At 37.9% G+C, this 21,610-nt stretch overlaps 1 long non-coding RNA gene across 1 annotated transcript; it reads right to left on the reverse strand.

The window, feature by feature from the left end:
* Positions 1 to 21,610, reverse strand: LOC115232665. Its single transcript, XR_003883649.2, has 3 exons — positions 21,482 to 21,610; positions 3,785 to 3,863; positions 1 to 1,110 (listed from the first exon to the last, which is right to left on the reverse strand). It is a non-coding gene; the product is annotated as an uncharacterized LOC115232665 (long non-coding RNA).

A 21,610-nucleotide genomic window follows, 5' to 3' on the forward strand; every position in this document is an offset into this window, starting at 1 on the left:
TACAGAATATAATTTATTAGATTTCTTTGGCCCAAAGGTTATATTGTTCAACTGAAAAAAAGCTACTGGATGTGTATTCCAGTACGTACAGGCAAATTAAATGCATAAGTAACACATATACCCACATACATACATACATACATACATACATACATACACACACATTCGCACCCATATACACTTACATATACAAATACACATGTTCATACATATTTAATCCCCTATTCTTAGCTGACCTTAGTGGGCCAGAGATGTGTACATGTATGCATGTCTCTGATATTGTGTGAAGCTGTAGATAGATGTATGATACATATAGAATTTATAGATGAGAATAGATATTTATGTAGGCGTGACATGTTGAATTTTTTTCTTTGCTGTTGCTGCTGTTGTTGTTGTTGTTGTTGTTGGTGTGGTCCATCTCCTCTTGTGTGATTTCTCATTTTTGCCATTCCACATATGAACAACCACTGGTAAAACACAACATAGGTTTGGTCAAACAAAGCTGGAAGAGGTACACATAAAAGAAGGCAGTGAGTGTTGTTATATCCAACGGAAACACTCACCTGTGTTTATCAAAAGCTACCGGCTCCTATTTAAGATTCCAACCATTTCAAACAAGCACCAAATGTTTATATTAATGCTAACTACAACACTTTGATGCCATGAAATTTCGAAACCCTTTTGTTTTTATGTATTTTATCCAATTAATGCTTTCATACAACAACAACTCTTATTGGTGTTGTTTTCACTGTTCTTTTTTCTTTGTAATAAATATATTTAAAAAGTATCTATAACCAATGGCGAAAAAAATCTTAAGCCACAGAAATCTTTCCTTCAAGACGATAAAGGTGCCATAGCATTTATTTCTCGCTCTGACATTGGCATGGATCTTTTGAAAAACCAGGAAATTGCACTGGCCGAGGAATTCAAGTCAGATGCAGGTTGCTTATGGTCCGAGGAATCTCTTTGAAGCATAGAGATCGGCTCCGCATGGTTTGTCGAGGGCTTAGAGAATTTCTGTAAAAGTGAAGATTCCTCCATGCCGGAGGTAATCTTTCTCTCTGGTCCAGACATGGTGTACATTGGGAAATCCAGAAGTCCAGAAAAATTCTGAAATTTAAGTAAAAATATAAAAATTTTCAAAAAGAAAAACAAAGGCAATAGACACATATATAATCATAAAGGTGGTTAACAGAGATGGGATTTTATACATATTACACACAGACACACACAATCACAGTTTCTTAAGCACTATCCATGTATTAGGGTGCATTTTGGTAGAGGTGGACAGGCATTCTGTAGCACCATATATTGATGTCACTATGTTTCTTCTTCTCTTTTGTTATTTCAGGTCAACCTTCCCTCTTTTGTCCTAAGCCTTCTTTGGTCATTCTGTTCCACAACTTCCATTAATTTGGAGCATGTGGCCCCTTTATATGCAACAGTCATCTTCCATATGCCTCACTGGCCCTTTACAGTACAGCAACCTCTTTTGCACACTACACCCGATTCCTTTTATACCCAGGTTTTCTCTTAGCTCATTTATACTCTGGTGTTCATGCACACAAACACTACACACCCATCACAGCGTTTCTTTCAAGTCTCCAGCAGTTAAGGCCCACGTCTCGCTACTAAGCAAACTTCACTGTTCTAACAAGTGTTGTACAATCTGATCTTCACCCTGCACTTATTGATGGCAGGCATCCAGAGTACTGTTTAGGATTAGTAAAGGATGTTGATACATCTATTTCTGTTTATGTGTGTTTTGTTCCCTTGGATGACATTGGTGGGAGGGAGAAAGGGAGATTTCCTACCCAGACAACTGCTGGTCTTCCATGAAGAAACTTTGCACAGTAAAGTGACCTAGACAGGAACTTTCTAGGTTTCATGCCCCTACTTACTATAACCCCCTTACATACCTCTATATCTCTCTCTCTCTCCACTGCTCCAACACTTTGCACATCACTCAACAATGTTTTGACCTATTCCCCTTCCTGAAACACTACTATACATCTCACCTTACCCATCTCCACACTTATTTCCCTCAACTGCACCTCCACCCTTGTTCATCACACACTACATTCACCTCCAGTGACAGCCAGCTGGAAGGTCTTTTTTTGTGCCCTCAGGTGTTAAAATTAACACCCAGTGATACATTAGCAACATTCTGGAAGTTGAACTGTTTCCATGGGTGAATGAGCACTTTCAATGTATACCTTGGAGTGTCCAGCAAGACTTGACACCATCCCACAGCACCAAATAAATACAACACTGGATTCAGAAAAACATTGTCATTCATAGGTAAGGATGTATGGCCCTCAAGAAACCCTTATCTCAACCTGGTGGATTTTTGTGTTTGGTCCATTTTGGAGATATAAGTCTCAAGCATTCCTCATGCTTAGCTCAATGCTCTGAAGGCAAAACTGTGCCAAGAATGGGCTTCGATTCAGCAAGAACAGCTGTGTGCCACGTGTGAAGCATTCACACCTAGACTTAAGGCTGTGATTTGAAACAGAGGTGGTCATATCGAATAAATGTGGCAGTGTCCTGATTGTGTTTAGTATTGCACTGCAACACTCAGACCCAAAATTATAACAATTATTTTGCTTTGGTAAAATTGGAAAAAGTTGGTTTCCTTAATTTTGGGAGTGTGTGTGTGTGTATGGGTATGTATATATGTATGTGTGTGTCTGTATGTATACATAGTTTCCATTTACCAATTTCATCCAAAAGACATTAGCCAATCTGAGGCTTATAGTAGAAAACATATGCTCATAGTTTCACACACTGGGATGGAACCCAAAATCATGCAGTTATGAAGTGAAATTTTTATCTGCATGACCATACATGTATCTAGGATTCAAAATCAAAATTAGAAAGAAAAAAAGACTAGTTTCTCAGAGATATAACATAAACATGACAGTGATGAACTTTAACAGAAAGACAAAACTTCTTTACAGATTACCAAAATAGAGAAAATGTATATCAGATTCTCCTCTGTAATCACTAACTCCTGTTGCCACTGCACACCACCAGATTATACTAAATAGGCCATGAGATTAGGATCAAGAAAAACTAGTATTCCATCAAAATATTTCTAAGTTAATATTACTATTATATTCATCATAATCATCATTGTTTAACGTCTGTTTTCCATGCTAGCAAGGGTTGGACGATTTGACTGAGGACTGGCGAACCAGATGGCTGCACCAGGCTCCAATCTGATCTGGCAGAGTTTCTACAGCTGGATGCCCTTCCTAACGCCAACTACTCCAAGAATGTAGTGGGTGCTTTTAAAGTACCACCGGCACAAGAGCCAGTCTGGCGGTACTGGCAACGGCCACGCTCGAAAATGGTGTTTTTTACGTGCCACCTGCACAGGAGTCAGTCCAGCAGCACTGGCAACGACCTCGCTCGAATGTTTTGTTCCGTGCCAGTGAGGCGAGTAAATAGAAACTTCAAAGTAACAAATGATATTACTACATTATAGAAGATATCAATAACTGTTGCTTAGGCATAACAAACCAATAAGCAAGCCTGATTCTACCTGCTGGAAACGGTGGCTTATTGTCTTTGAAGGAAAAAAAAAAAGACATGAAATAGTGTAATATTAGATATAATGTCTAAAGAGAAAGGTCATGACGGTCATGGTTGAATTGTTTTGATTGTAGGTTCTGCTTGATCAAGGCTATTTCTCTTGTATCAAACACTACTAGCTAATGCACTCAAACCATTCACATGTTCAAAAGAATGTCGAATGAAATCAATAAAAATCAATAGATACCTGGATTAGTTCACAATAAAATCGATCTTAAGGAATCAAGATTGGGTGTCTGTGTTTGTAGTAGATATGTGTCTGAAATCTAAAAGAAAAAAAGGTGAAAGAAATATTAGATAAATAACATTAAAAATAAAAAGCAATTTTAATGAATTAATTCCTCAATTAATGTTCATTTTATATCTCAGTTTTCCTTTATTTCAGCAACTTTGATGGGTGCAGAAAGTAAGTTTAAGTCACAGCTTTATTTGAAGGACAACAGTTATATCAGGTCATTAAGAATAAAATGTCTGATTTTGAAGTGAGAGTTTATTTTACTTTATTTCAACAAAAAGCAATGCAGTTAAAGTATGCACCTAAATTATCAACACAATTTTGCCATTTTATCAATAGCTTATGCCAACAGTGAAGAATTCTGGAGAGCAAGAGGTGATGAAATCACACAAGGCAGTTTTTCCACCTTCAGATTTGAAGTTTTTTCCTTGCAAAAAGTTGTCTAATGCCTGGAAGACGTGATGGTCAGTTTGTGCAAGATTTGGTGAATATGGTGGATGACAGAGTTCTTCCAAGTTCAGTTCCTGTAACTTGAATTGCGTTCTTTGTGCAACACGTGGTTGAGCATTGTCTTGCAAGAGAATTGGCCTGTCTCTATTGACCACCAATCTCAGTTGTTTAATTGTAAGTTCACTCATCATTTCATCCAGTTGATTGATGTATACATCCGCTGTAATTGAGTCAACAGGTTTTATGAAGCTGTAGAGGATGACACCAGTGCTGGACCACCTAACAAACACCATTAGCTTTTTTTTGGTGAATATTCTTTTTGGATTGTGTTTTGGCACTTCATCTCTATCCGACCACCATGCAGAACACTTGCTATTGTTGAAAAGAATTCAATTTTCATCATACATAACAATACAATGCAAAAATGATTCAGTTTTATTCCGTGACAGCAAAGAACAGAAAGTTTCAAGATGACGTGTCATTTGATACTCGTTCAGTTCATGTGGTACTCATTTGTCCAGCTTCTTTACCTTGCTGATTTGTTTCAGATGGTCCAATACAGTTGGAATTGAAACATCAAACTTTGCTGCTCACATGTAGTTTGAGATGTATCCGCTTCCACTACAGTTTCCAGCTCCTTATCCACCTTGGTCTCAGGTCTACCACAAGACTGATTTTCAAGAGTAAAGTCACCAGACCAGAACTTCTCAAACCATTGACATAAAGTGTGTTCATTTGCCACATCTTCACCAAATACCTCACTGATATTTCGAGCTGTCTGGGATGCACTGGTTCCTTATTCATTAACAACACAAATTTTTGACCTCTTCAAGGGTTCACAAAAATTGACTTACAAAAGAAAACTCAATATAATCAGACACCATGAATAGCACTTCAAAAAGTGATGATGTAACTCTGTCAAACTTGGTACATAAGATAATCAGACATTTCATTCTTAATGACTTGATATATATATACATTTTAAATATATATACATGAAATAGTTCAAAGTAACCTTAAAACTATCCAGACACTGATTTAACCAGGTATAAGTTAAGCTTTAATCAAGAGATGTATAGTACAGCTGTTCTTGGTCACTTTGGATCACATCATTTCATCATTCCGCATTCAGTACAACACAACCCCAAATATCTAAATCACTGATTGAAGCATTTTGTTTCAGTTAAAACAACTGGTATTGCCATTCCATAAGCATTGCAATTTTTGTCTTACAATTATTCAGTCAACAATAAAGCTTGAAGAGTTAATATAGAAATAGAAGACGTTACTGGTTAGCTGTAATCAGAAATTGCTATGTTGTTTATCTGTGTCTAGAATTTTTACTATTGTGCAAATCATTTGAATTCTTTCATTTTCTCTGTCATTAATTACCAAAGAAAGTGTTATATGATGAAAGCTGATACAGATAGTACAGAGTAGTTTCTGGCAGCTAAAGGCATGTAATCAGTCTTATACGGTTTCATCAGCAAATTAACTTGCCTGCAAAGAAATTTTCTTCTAAGAATCAAGCTTTATGAAATTCTTAATTTCTAAAAATTATTTCCTCTTTTCTTTGGCCTTCATAAACAGTTACTATAAGATTTGTTTTCTTTATTTCATTTAAAGGGGCAATCTCAATTGACAGTGAATATTCTATGTTTGTCTTTCACTATGTCATACAGACTTTCATTCCTCATCCCTACCAAAATAAAGGGCTTCTTTTAACTCTTGGATTTTTATAAAGAGATTAAGGTACATTATTTACATTTGATAGATATTTGTCCTCATCTTGTTTGTTGTTAACACAATGTTTCAGCTGATATACCCTCCAGCCTTCATCAGGTGTCTTGGGGAAATTTCAGACCTGGGTTCTCATTCCTAAAGTATTTTTCAGTGTTATTATAATTCAGGTCACTGCCTGGAATCGAACTCGGAATCTTGGGGTTAAGAGCGTGGGCTACTAACCAAGATTCTGAGTTTGATTCCAGGCAGTGACCTGAATAATAATAACAATAATAATAATGTTGAAAAATACCTTAGGAATGAGAACCCAGGTCCAAAATTTCTCCAAGACACCTGATGAAGGCTGGAGGGTATATCAGCCAAAACGTTGTGTTAACAACAAACAAGATGAAGACAAATATCTGTCAAATGTAAATAATGTACATAATTCCTCATCTCTTAAATATAGAACAGAGATTAAGGTGTTTGATGTAGATGTAAGTGGTAGGGTACAGTGATGTGGGCCTGGGCAGAAGTAAAGGGATTGGAAGAGGGCAAACTAAGTAGAACATATGTCAGAGGTGGTTATGTGTGAACAGTGGACAAAAATTCATGAGTAGTGAACAGTAAAGCTAAGTAAACTTGCTGTATATGATAAAGAGATAAAAAAAAAAAAACCGAGACAGATTTGCTGAATGTGAAACACTAAACACAACACAGTTGGAATAGTAAGGTATTTTGTTAGCATATGGCTTCTATGTTATTTTCAAGCTTAGTAGACCTTCTCTAAGCATATCACCGATTAGCTACATTCAGTGAAATCAAGTATCACAATTCCATTATTAGTCCTGGCAGGAATTCAGTAAAGGTATGAGCTACTCAACAATCTAATTAAAATTACCATCATTTCCTGCTCATTAGTCATCAATATTAATTGACCCACTACTTTATGACAATATGGGTCTTGGTACACAAATCCAGTTTATGTCAAGTGACCCCATTCCAGTGGTTTTCTGTCTTCATTTTCGCTCCAGCTACCATTAAACACAGCTTCTTCACTAACATTAGGAAGACTCTGTAATGCCTTTTGATGTGCAAGAAATGGCAGATAAATCTCCTTTAAAATACACCTTACTGTCCCAGACAAAAAAATGTGATACTAGATACACCATATCTGAAAAACAAAGACATGATGGTCACAGCATGTCCTTTAATCAAAAATCTATTTGATCGGAGTTGATATGGAGAATAAACAGCTTCATAAACCCAAATCACAGGTTCTTACCAAATATAACAAATCAATGCACTTTTCTTCTCCACTCCCTCACAACTTCTTTAACACACATGACCAATTTTGTACATGAATTCAGCTGTAATGAAAATGACTATTCAATTGGTATCTACCACTGAGCTGTATGAAATCTCATAATCTAATATATTAAGTGATCAAATTAACAAGTAAGAGAATCCTATTAAATTAAGCCAGATCACAATTCTACAACCTTGACAAGTGGAAAATAATCCAGTTGAATTAGCCAAGGTTGCTCTTTATGTACTTTTAACCAGGAAGAACAAACACCAACCAGAAGACAGAAACACAATTTTAGAACAAAACTAACAAGATTGACTTCACAATTTAAACAGTGGGATTACCATAGGAGAAGAAATGAAGTAGGAAATAAGCAAGGACAAGTCAACAGTTTATATTTATTGTGCCTTAGCTATGCACAAGTTTTGTAAAATGGAAGAATGTTGTGATTTGAGAGAGATTTGACCTATTTCTAGCATGTCAAGCTATCATGTAAAGCAGGCATGAGTAACCATTTTCAACTTCAAACAAGCTGCATAAAAAAAAAAAAAAAGATTCCAGGTAATTTTCTGATTGGCATGCCATTCAGGAAGTCTCCCAAGCTGCAGTTTACCCATGACTGACAGAGAGGCTCTTTCAATGGCTTGAGACTTAAGACGCCAGACTCAAAAGTTTGTGAGTTCAAATTCTCTAACTCTGAACAAGACGTAATTCGGCACACATTAGTTTACAGTATCCGGCCTGAATGAAGAAAATAATTTGAATGGTCCAGCATCCTCTCCAAAAGAAAAGCTTGTCTCTAAAACAATGGTACAAAAAAATCTGGAAAGAAATATATACACAAATAGTAGCTTTATTCATGTAGTTCGCAGAATTCTGATATTTATATAATATATACTACACTCTCGGAGTGGTTGGCGTTAGGAAGGGCATTCAGCTGTAGAAACTCTGCCAAATCAAGATTGGGGCCTGGTGCAACCATCTGGTTCGCCAGCCCTCAGTCAAAATCATCCAAACCATGCTAGCATGGAAAGCGGACGTTAAACGATGATGATATATATATATGTAATCAAGGAAGACTTAGCCACTGTATTAATGGATTAAGGTGCTTACGTTGGCTCTCATATTTCCTTGACATTTCTGATGTAGGTTATCATAACATTTCTAGCATACACAAGCTATCATATAATGACGTCTGATTTTAAGAATTAATCAGCAAGTGAAATAATGATGATAAGTAAGCTGCCAATAAAGAAGGTATAAGAGGTTATTTAAGAAATTACTTTTCCCTATTCCTCACTCACTATCTGCTCCATATTCTCCGAGGGAGTGTTATGCACAGTGAGATCTGAACAAAGGCTAAGAAACATACTAACTTTAAGGAAAACTCTAAACATTTCACTTCTGTTTACAAATCATAATTATAAAAATCACCCAACTACTCAATAACCTTGGTGATATATACTAACTATTTTAATTAACTGTTATTTGTAAACAATATCGTTTCATTTACAAGTAAACATTTTATTTACAACAGTTTCACTCATTTATTAATAAGTGGTACAAAAAAATCTACACATATTAAGAACCCATGACATATGAAATATTCATTGATAAATAACTGACCCTATTAACCCTTTCGTTACCAACCCGGCTGAAACTGGCTCTGGCTCTTTAGTACAGATGTCTTGTTTTCATAAGTTTTGAATTAAAATCTTCCACCAAACCTTAGTCACAATTTATGTTCCTATCACAAGCTTAATGATAAAGTTATTTTACTAAATTCTTTGTTATATTTAAAATAATTGAAAGAAACACAGAGCATCTCAAAATAAGTACAGTAACGAAAGGGTTAAGTGGCTGAGTGGTTAAGAAGTTTCTTGTCAACCACATGGTTTTGAGTTCAGTCCCACTGCATGACACCTTCAGCGAGAGTCCCCTACTACAGACCCAAGTCAACAAAAGCTTTTTCAGTGGATTTGGTAGACTGAAACTGAAAGAAGCCACTGTGTGTCTGCCATGAGTGTTTTTCACCACCAGAGGGACCAGTCTCTGCAGCAGAAGTGTTAAGATTGGTCCCTCTGATGGTGAAAAGTATTGTGGCAGGGTCGTGTAGAAGTGTCCATGCGGTGCCACATAAAAGCACCCAGCACACTCTGAAGTGGCTGGCATTAGGAAGGACATCCAGCCAGAGAAACCACGCCAAATCAGACTGGAGTCCGGTGCAGCACCCCAGCTTGCCAGGTCTGGTCAAACCATCCAACCCATGCCAGCATGGACAATGGATGTTAAATGATGATGATGTTAATATATATAGATATATGAACATGTGGTGTGCCTTCTTGCCTTGACACCACATGATAGCCATAAACAAGTGTCTGTCATAGGCACGGTGTCATTCATTTCTAATATTCTGAGTCTAATGAGTGAAACAAATAAAAGACAAATAAGCATTACATTTGACAGTAACTTGAATTCTAAAGGGTTTAATAAGTTCCTACATGTACCTTGAGAGAAAAGTTGGACCTAAGAAGCATCAGTTGTAATGTGCAAGAGAGACGATTGCGCTGGTATGGTCATGTGGCGAGAATGGATAAAGATAGTTGTGTGAAAAAGTGCCACACCCTAGCGGTTAAGAGAACCTGTGGAAGAGGTAGACCCAGGAAAACCTGGGATGAGGTGGTGAAGCACAACCTTCGAACATTAGATCTCACCGAGGCAATGACTAGTGACCGAGACCTTTGGAAGTATGCTGTACATGAGAAGACCCAGCAGGACAAGTGAGACCCTAACCCATGGCCTCTACCTGGGATGTAGCCAGCCCACTTATGTATACCTTTCCTTCTTGGGACACAAAACTCTGCTTGCGAAGACCTGTTGAGGCAAGTGAAATCGGAATCGAAATCGCTCAAAAATCAATGGAAATTGTAGTTGTGATGCCAGTGCCGGTGGCACGTAAAAGAACCATCTGAACGTGGCCGTTGCCAGCGCCGCCCCGACTGGCCTCCGTGACGGTAGCATGTAAAAAGCACCAACCGATCGTGGCCGTTGCCAGCCTCACCTGGCACAAAAAAGGCACCCACTACACTCACAGAGTGGTTGGTGTTAGGAAGGGCATCCAGCTGTAGAAACACTGCCAGATCAGACTGGAGCCTGGTGCAGCCTTCTGGCTTCCCAGACCCCGGTCGAACCGTCCAACCGTTGCTAGCATGGAAAGCGGACGTTAAACGATGATGATGATGTAACAGTTGCTGAACTAAGCAATGAGAAAAAAAAACACTTGCCAATTTACAGTGCTACTACAGCTTACAGCAGGAGAAAACCAAAACCAAAGTGAAATGAAATTAATGTATTGTCTATTGCTGGGTATATTAAGCAGTTTGGGAATTAAGTAACCTAACTATACACACACCGCAGTACTGTTAACAGTATACCAGACTCTCACCTCCATTATCTACAAAATAAAGTTTTAGACCCTGCCTTCCACTCTGTCTCCTTTAATGAGAAGGCAAAATAAGAGTTTGCATTAACGTCATTTTGTTTTCACCACGGTGCTAAACAAGTTTAAAAAGTTTAAAAGCATCTAATTTAAGTAAACAGCAATTTGCCCACCTACTTTTCATTATTCCTCACCACCTCTTACTGAGAACCAATGGACTAGGCCATGTTATGAGTGAGTGAAAGGAGGCAGACAGAATCAGAGAGATAGATAAATTTAGAAAATTAAAAAGTGTAAAGAATTCTTTGCTGGTTACTATTTCAACTCAAGTGTGCCAACGTCCTCAATGTGTGAACAGAATTCTAAGTTACAGCAAAATACTATCAAGTTTAATTACAAGGTTTTAGAATAAGAACTGAAGAGCTGAATAAAATTTTTCATGAATAACACTCTTGCCTAGACAAAGTGAAAAGGGAACTCACAGTAGAATCTTGTATGTGGAAAGTGAAAAAGTCACAATAATATGAATTTTAGTCCCTTTTTTTTTTGACTGACCTCATAAGATGTGATGTCCAGTGATTTGTCCTAAATACTAGAGATAGTTCACAAAGCCAAACCTTTCATTAGAGAATATTCCACAGTGTCTGTGGGACCGAAGGGAGATCTCATTGGTGACCAAAGGGCGAATATATCAGGCCGTCATTCATACAGTACTTCTTTATGGCTGTGAAACGTGGCCTATGCGGGTGGTCGATCAATGAAGGATGGAAGTCTTCGACAATAACTGCCTCCGGTGCATTCTTCGCTGCCATCGGGTGAATCGAGTTCCCACCGCCAATCTCCAACTTCGCCTGTCTCTGCGGCCCCTTCCATCTGTCCTTCAGCAATGGCTATTGCGGTGGTTTGGCCATGCATGTAGGCGTCCGGTGAGTGAACTGAGCCGTGATATCCTTCCCCCAACTGGCAGAAACGCGTGGACAGGCAACTGATGACCTGGGTTACGACGATCAAAGAAGACCTCTCCGAGCTCACGGCTCGCTATCTCCAGTCAACTGGCGCAGGACCGTCATGCGTGGGCTGCCATGGTTCGAGATGCCTCGAGGGTGGTAGAAGAAGCAGACTCAACTCGCCCAGGGTGAATGTCACAACAAGTACAAGTAAGTTAGAGAATATTCCTACAAAATGGTTGGCATTAGGAAGGGTACACAGTCATAGAATACCAAAGCAGACATTGAAGCATGACGTCTTCTAACCTGTTGAACTGTCTAACCACACGCAATTTTGAATTTATGATTTACACCCGCATTCCTCTATATTCCAACCTCAACGTTTGGATAATCAATAGTCATCAAACAGCTTTCACTGTATAGTCATGAAACTACTGATGAGGGGAAATGTCTGAATTCCTCATATAACTACGCATTAAAACAACTTCCACTAACTTCTACACAACGAAACAAAATATACTAAAAATAAAAGAACAGCTGGACATGACATATGACAGGTACAGCTTCTTACTGCAGAATGCTTCAACCACCACAATTTCTGTCACATGTAAACACCAAAACACACAACAATATCCACTAAAGATACTTTATCCCTTGTTTGGTCCAGACAAAAATAAGGAGTATATAGTCAATAAGAGCTACAGCATCGTATGTCTCACTGGTCAATAAATACTGTACTGGGATCATATCCAACAATAAGTGTACACAAGCAGCAACTGTTGGGCTTTGAGTTCACCTTGCTTGCCTCTGCTGTGGCCCACATCAGAATCTATGGACGTATAGAGATAGAACAATGGAAAGAGAGTAACATATGCAGAGTGTCACACTATACCTCCCATATGAAATAATTACTGCAAGTCAGAGTGTGCATTATGGTCCTCAACCAAACTAAGATAGAGCATAGCTGAGGAGATGCAATTGGCACTTGGTAGATTCTCGTAACTCACTTTCATTAACAACATGTTTATCTTAATTTCTCTGTCCTTCAGTTAGCTTCATCACATGGTGATTATATGGATGGGTTTGTTATGTAGGACAACAAGTTCACACATCTTAAAAGAAATTCTTAAACAATCCACGCCAGAACTAAAGAGAAACTCATGTAACAGTGGGCACAATACTATAGGATACCTCGCAGTTGTTTAGCACTGACCAAAGGAACATACGATGAAAGATATTCCATCACCCCACTCACCAGCAATAGTGTACTTCCACTGCCCCCGTGCAACATCACTCGGTGTCTTTCTTTAAGGATATAGTTTGAATGAGATTTGGCAGCTATTTCTAGCAGCCCAGAGTTTTATGATGTTTGGAGAGGAGGAGTGTACAAATTTCAGTCACAGATAACTTAACGAACGATTTGTGAAGTTTCGGCGAGGCACATCATATAACAGTCAGTATCCTTATTGCTAATCTCATATGGTGGAGGTAAAGGTCATGGGCCGCACTCCCTTTCGGGTAGATTTTTTCAACTAAAAGGCGGTGCTCCATCATGGTCACAATCAAAATGACTAAAACTATATATATATCATGTACACGATATTTTATGTGAATAATATATAGTCTATTGACTAATTTCTTTGCGCTAGGCCACTGGTAATAAAAATTTCTATAATTCTTATTACCCTAATATTACTTGCTGTGCTTGTGAAGACCCGGCAAGCCAAATGAGACCATAACATGTGGCCCATGCCAGGAGCGTAACCAGCCCGCTTATGCATACCTTTTCCTTCCTTGGACACTAAACTCTGCTTGTGAAGACCTGTTGAGGCAAGCGAAATCAAAATCACATTTGATAACTGGCATCCGTACTAGCGGGGTGCAAAGAGCACCATTTGAGTGTGATCGTTGACAGAGCGGCTAACCGGCTTCCATGCCAGTGGCACATAAAAGGGCACCATTCGAGCATGATTGTTACCAACGTCGCCTTACTGGCACCTGTGCCGGTGGCATGTGTAAAAAGATTCAAGCAAGGTCGTTGCAAGTACTGCCTGACTGGCCCCCCTGCCGGTGGCGCGTAAAAAGCACCCATTACACTCTCGGAGTGGTTGGCATTAGGTAGGGCATCCAGCTGTAGAAACTCTGCCAAATCAAGATTGGAGCCTGGTGCAGCCATCTGGTTTGCCAGCCCTCAGTCAAAATCGTCCATTCCATGCTAGCATGGAAAGCGGAGGTTAAATGATGATGATATATATATAAAATTATAGAATTTTTGTGTAAGTTTACCGATAATGGTTCTTTTAACATACCGAACTACTTAGTAAAATTACTAATTATTAATTAATTTTACCCTTTATTATTATTGATAATATAATTCTCTCTCTGATAGTAAACTGCAGTTTTCTGCGGAATTTTACTCGTTGGCACACGTGGGTGAGTGAGGAAGAATAAGAAATCTCATTCGTCTGTTTGAATTCGGAAGTACTGGTCGTTGGATACACGTAGTCTGATGTCGCTTGGTCAGATAAGTATGTTAATTTTCAGTGCTCTCAAATTTAAAATCTTGAATTACTGTACTGAAGAGGAGAATGAGAGAGTAGAAATAGGATTTTACATTTTTCACATCTCTCTAACTCTGAAACGCATATACAATTAATCAAAGCCCGGTGGATTCGTTATTTTTTTCTCTTTACCTGCGTGAATTGTTGAGTATTGCTGTCTGGGAAATAGTAGTTTAACTGCTATTTCTAAATTTCGGTATGTGGTGAAGCAAATTTTGCTGAACACTAATTATAATTATACTCATAATTATAGAATTTTTGTATATATATATATATGTGTGTGTCATGACTGCTCGTGGGATTGCACCTAGAAAGTTACCATACCAGGCACAAGTCTGGGCAAGGTTGTTTATGGAAGACCAGCAGTCGCCCATGCATACCAGCCTCCCCTCTCTACGCCACCAGTGTTATCCAAGGGAAAGGCAAGGGCCAATACAGCTTGGCACCTGTGACATCGCAACTCATTTCTACAGCTGAGTGAACCGGAGCAACGTGAAATAAAGTGTCTTACTCAAGAACACAACATGCAGCCCAGTCCGGGATTCGAACTCACAACCTCACAATTGTAACCACAAGATGGCGGAGGTGACATGGACTGTACCCCCTTTCAGTTGTTTTTGGGGCGGTTTTTTCTTCAGAAACCCACTTTTTCAACTGCAGAGATTCCGAATCTGTGAAAACAATTCGGCATTTCAAAATTTTGACTGCGGCCATGCTGGAGCACCACCTTAAGCCAAACACATCGACCTCAGGACTTATTCTTTGTAAGCTTAGTACTTATTCCATTGTTCTCTTATGCCAAAGCGCATATTTATGGGGGCGTAAAAACACCAAGATGGAGGAGGGACAAACAGACACAAACACACAAATATACACACACACATATATATATATATATATATATATATGTGTGTGTGTGGAGGCGCAGAGGCCCAGTGGGTAGGGCAGCAAACTCGCAGTCGTGAGTGTTTATTGAGCGAAAACACCTAAAGCTCCACGAGGCTCCGTCAGGGGGGGGGGTGATCCCTGTTGTACTCTTTCACCGCAACTTTCTCTCACTCTTTCTTCCTGTTTCTGTTGTACCTGTATTTCAAAGGGCCATCCTTGTCACACTCTGTGTCACACTGAATCTTCCCCGAGAACTACGTTAAGGGTACATGTGTCTGTGGAGTGCTCAGCCACTTGCACGTTAATAAATGAGCTGCGACGTCACTGGTGCCAAACTGTATCGGCCCCTTTGCCTTTCCCTTGGATAACATCGGTGGTGTGGAGAGGGGAGGCTGGTATGCGTGGGCGACTGCTGGTCTTCCATAAACAACCTTGCCCCGACTTGTGCCTCGGAGGGTAACTTTCTAGGTGCTATCCCATGGTCATTCATGACCGAAGTGGGTCACAATATATATACGACAGGCTTCTTTCAATTTCCATCTAACAAATCCACTCACAAGGCTTTGGTCAGCCCACGCAGTGGAACTGAACCTGGAACCATGCAGTTGGGAAGCAAGCTTCTTGCCACACAGCCACGCCTGCGCCTATAAAATTTTTGACAATCTATTTTTAAATCTCAAAATAATTGTAGAAAACGAGAACGGAAAAGTTACGCACAATTTTGCGCGGCATGAGAAAAAATAGCAGCTATGGTTTTGTGTGGTTGGGAATGTTGTGTGTGAAATTACTTCAAAAAAGTCATAGACAGTTATATTATGTGTTCTCTTTTATTGTTTAACCTAAAATAACCCGATGAAGGATGTTGAACTCGAAAACTTCAAAGTAACGCACAGGTTCGCGCAAAGGCGCGGCGTACAAAAAAACGAAAAAGAAAGAAGTCACAGCCAGTCACGTACTTCGAGTAGGAAATCCGCCTTTTTTTTTTTTTTACCTCTCTCTCTCCCCACTATTGTTTGACCCAAAATTACCTGCTGAAGCAAGCCGATGACAAAGGCCTTGTTTAAAACAGCTACCAAAGCCAGGGGCCTTAATAAATAAGGATACACTGAACAGTAATAAACTCTGACATGCAAAGAAACGGAATGTCCACAGCTAGAATGCTTTTGATCCTTGTTCTGCGAGATATGAGCTAAGGGTTAAGCAACAAAAAAACATTCGTCTGATACTTTTCATTTCATCCCGAGATGAATAAAGCTTTCAGTAATTTTCTAAGCTAGGCTTTCATTTAACGAAGTTCCATATTCATGGATGTATAGTCTCAAACTACTTTTGAACTAAGAAACTTCATTTTTAAACAAAAATACTAAAAGCTACCACGGCCCTAAATAGTTGGTGGTGGTTATTTAGATACGTGTCATGTCTCACCGAGCAGAACCTATTATCGAACGACATGCCAACCGGGACTATCACATATTTTATTCAGACACTGTATTCAATATCCTACTACATTATTCAAGTGTGCTTTCACTTCATGCGAATGTCGAAGGGACTTTGGCTGACATTTCTAGAAGTCGAGCAGCTGACATTGAAAGGAGACCGGAAAGCCGTAAACAACGAAAAAATAATAAATAGAATGAAGTTAATCAGATGTTTTTATAATCTTTTTTATGGGTTAGTGAAAATGGGGGGAAAGGGCAACATTTTACAGGACCTTAAGTACTGCTAAAGAGTGACGATATCTCAGACTCCAGTTTGTTATTAACCACTAACCACTTCGATCCCTGTCAAATAACCTAGCTGGAGGTCGATAGTGGGAGGTGGGCCTGCTAGGCAACCTCCTGGTGCTTTTCTTACGAGATCAGACTCCACCGCATCTGGTGGAAAGCTTTTGATGGAGAACAAATTGTAGATGTGTAATCACACCGGGTCTAATGATTAATACGGAATGAACTTTGCCAATAACATACCAAGGCCAAATGGATTATTTCTATATTGTCAAACGCACAGGTGGATTATGTGTGTTTGTTAAGCCATACAAAAATAAAAAAATAAAATAGCAAACAGTTGCTTTGTGGAGAAAACATAAATAAAAGACAACAAAACGATCTGACTGTGTGGTTATATTATTCACTGCTTTCAAATGGGTTTCTGTGTCGTCACAATCATCTCTGGAAGTCGGTTAAAAAAGTCACAGCACTATGACAAATTATTGTAATACTCGGAAATAACGAATAACTTTTAGATACTGGCACATGACTACGAATTTGGTAATGGGGATGGGGGTTCATAGATAGTTTATTGATCTCAATAATAATTCTTGTTTCGAATTTAGAACAAGACCAGCAAAAAGGCTGGCGGTTAGTAGTCTATTAAATTGACCTCAGTGCATGAGTGGTACTTTATTTTATCGATTTCGAGAAGCTGGAAGGCAAAACTGATCTCAACAGGATTTGAACTTAGAACGTCAAGAGTCAAAATAAATACCTATTTCTTTACTACCCACAAGGGGCTAAACACAGAGAGGACGAACAAGGACAGACAAACGGATTAAGTCGATTATATCGACCCCAGTGCGTAACTGTACTTATTTAATCGACCCCGAAAGGATGAAATGCAAAGTCGACCTCGGCGGAATTTGAACTGAGAACGTAACGGCAGACGAAATACCTATTTCTATTTCTTTATTACCCACAAGGGGCTAAACACAGAGGCAACAAACAAAGACAGACATAGGTATTAAGTCGATTACATCGACCCCAGTGCGTAACTGGTACTTAATTTATCGACCCCGAAAGGATGAAAGGCAAAGTCGACCTCGGCAGAATTTGAACTCAGAACGTAACGGCAGACGAAATACCGCTGAGCATTTCGCCCGGCGTGCTAACGTTTCTACGACGCTTCATCGATTTGACCAATCTATTCACCCTCTCGTTATTTTTCATTTCAGGAATAAGGCTGGCAATTTGAGAGGAAGGGGATCAGTCGATTACATCGCCCTCCATACATGACTGGTGCTTTGACTCCGGGAGAACGAAAGTTCAACCTTGGTGAGATTCGAACCCAGAATATAAAGAGCCGAGAGGCATGAAAGTCTAGCCATGTCTGTCTTAGCCAGGATTTTGTCGGTAATCGTTGTTTACTTCAGTGATAGCATCTGTGGTTTATTTTTGCGTCAGCGTCATCACTGAATACCAAGTAACCCTCGTAAAACCGATTCTGATGATGCAATGAAACAAACAGGTGGCGAATGAGATGCCAACCAATCGAATTAAACGTTATATATAGTTAAAGGCGACTCCATGGAATGTAAAGTTACTCAACAAATTAATTGCATTGTGAATTCAGCCAACACTGATTTTTTTATTAAAAAGTTTATGAGTGACAAAAAATATTTCTCATCATTAAGATTTATTAGACAGAATGGTGTCCTCATACTGGTGACGTTTTATCACAACACCCAGCACTTAATCAGTTATAAGCTTTTATTTTATATATATATATATATATATATATCAAAGGATATCCTTGTTGCTTATATATATATATAAAATAAGCAACAAGGATATCCTTGATTATATATATATATATATGATCAAAGGATATCCTTGTTGCTTATTTTGACTATAATCATCCCATTTTGAATTACATGGATAATACCATACTAAATTCCGGTGCCTTTAACTTAAGTACCATATTCAACTAAATCTAAATTTTTACTGAACTTATATATATATGGATGCGCACGTATACACAGACTAGAGACAGAGTAATTTCCAAGAGTTTATTAATTAATTAGCCCTATTATCCCTCATGTTTGGTGAGTAGGGAAATCTGTCGAGTTATAGAGAGCAGTGCCCCAAGGTTTGTACAGCGCAGAATTTCCAGTCACTTTCAGCTATACGAGATAAATAAATACAATACTGTGAGCTTACTTGTGATTATAAAATGCTGTTTTCTACCCTCTTGAAATAGTAAAAAAAGAACATCACATTCATAATTACATTTGGAATGGGGTTTTTTTAATCTTAAAATCTACTCAATCAGGAAGACAAGGGCCAAGAAAACAACCAGATTGTCTCCTTATGCCAGTGTTTTTCACACACACACACAAAAAAAAATCCTGGAGTTTCGAAAAAATTTCTTAAATACGATTCAGTAAATAAAAAAAAAATGGCATTCACCATTCCAAAGTAATGAAACTTTTCATACTCTTTTTATGAATATAACTCACCCTATGTTTCATGTCTCATTAAAATTAGAGTGGCGAGGAGGGTTTGTCCATAAAATATGGGTTCTTAAATTTCGGGGGACAATCATATAAAGAATTCAGGATAGAATAAGTTTGGAAAGCGGTGTCATCATGCTCATAACATGGGTGTGACAGACGTGACCAGTGAACAATAAATAGGCTTTAGTTATTTACGGCGAATGGATTAAACAGAAACATAAGCAATAAATAAAATTCAAAAAGCTTTTACTAAATGCACGTACTATATATATATATATATATATATATATATATATATATATATATATATATATATATAGAACAAATATATAAACGTAATATATATATATATAGATCGCTTGGCCAGCGGGGTGGCGTATCATTCGAAGGCTAAAACAATGCGAAGTGCATTGTGACCAGCGATGTGTAGCAACATCTGATAGCCTGGCCGGTCACGGTGATATATATATATATATATATACCAAATATACGACTTGGTATTTTATTGTTAATTTAATTTTAATATTTCTATTATATGTAATTTCCTAGGTGTGTAATTTACTTGTTCATTTTGAATTAATAAAAGGTGGTTTCTTTCTAATTATTATATATATATATATAATATATATATATATATATATATATATATTATATATATATATATATATAGAACAAATATATAAACGTAGTATATATATATAGATCGCTTGGCCAGCGGGGTGGCGTATCATTCGAAGGCTAAAACAATGCGAAGTGCATTGTGACCAGCGATGTGTAGCAACATCTGATAGCCTGGCCGGTCACGGTGATATATATATATATATATACCAAATATACGACTTTGGTATTTTATTGTTAATTTAATTTTAATATTTCTATTATATGTAATTTCCTAGGTTGTGTAATTTACTTGTTCATTTTGAATTAATAAAAGGTGGTTTCTTTCTAATTATTATATATATATATATATATATATATATATAGTACCCAATGGCGGTGCCCCAGCATGGCCACAGCTCGTGAGCTGAAACTAGATAAGATAAGATAAATAAGAAGTAAGAAGTGATTTCAATAATTTATATTATGACTTTTATAATAATTTGTATTTATCGACCCCGAAAGGATGAAAGGCAAAGTCGACCCCGGCGGAATTTGAACTCTGCCGTAACGTTCTGAGTTCGAATTCCGCCGAGGTCGACTTTGCCTTTCATTCTTTCGGGGGTCGATAAATAAAGTACCAGTTACGCACTGGGGTCGATGTATCGACTTAATCCGTTTGTCTGTCCTTGTTTGTCCCCCTCTATGTTTAGCCCCTTGTGGGTAGTAAAGAAATAGGTATTTCGTCTGTCATTACGTTCTGAGTTCAAATTCCGCCGAGGTCGACTTTGCCTTTCATCCTTTCGGGGTCGATAAATTAAGTACCAGATACGCACTGGGGTCGATGTAATCGACTTAATCCGTTTGTCTGTCCTTGTTTGTCCCCCTCTGTGTTTAGCCCCCTGTGGGCAATAAAGAAATATATAATAATTTGTATTCTTATCTTATACGTATTGAATTATAAGATACATATGTATGCTGTTAAGGTTCTCATTTTGTTAAATGAATAAATAATCCTACATTCTAATATCCGAGAGTTGATGAACAAACTAAATTTGTTTCATATATATATATATGTATGTATATATATATATATATAATATTTTATTGGCTAAACTGGCAAAAATGACCATTCCTACCTAACTACAACCAATATCTTGTTTCAACACATATCTGTTTCACATCAAAAATCTTGCAAACCAAATACATAAACGTAATATTTATATATATATATACATATAAGGTATAATTTCACCTAAATAGATTGATATAGCTAGATAAAATCATGGTAAAATTATGGTAAAAATCATGATGAAACCCAGGCTGGTCGGGTTTTTGCAATAAAAGCGACATTGAGGTGAATTTTTTTTAGACAAAAGCCTTAAAAAAACAGACAATTAAACAGAAAAAAACAAAATTATGTAAATTATATTAATAAAGAATATCAAATATATGGAAGCACAAAGGCAATTAAGCATGAATATATATATATATGTGTATATATTTACCAATTCCATCTTTTGTGGTAAAATAATCCAAGAATGAAGTTTCGAAGAAATGAAAAAATTCAGGTTTGAAGAAAACCGATTCGAAGCGGAAGTGCTTCAATTTCACGGATATTTACGAACGTTCGCGAA

Source organism: Octopus sinensis, linkage group LG2, assembly GCF_006345805.1.
Source record: "Octopus sinensis linkage group LG2, ASM634580v1, whole genome shotgun sequence".
In the NCBI taxonomy this organism is placed as follows: Eukaryota; Metazoa; Mollusca; class Cephalopoda; order Octopoda; family Octopodidae; genus Octopus; species Octopus sinensis.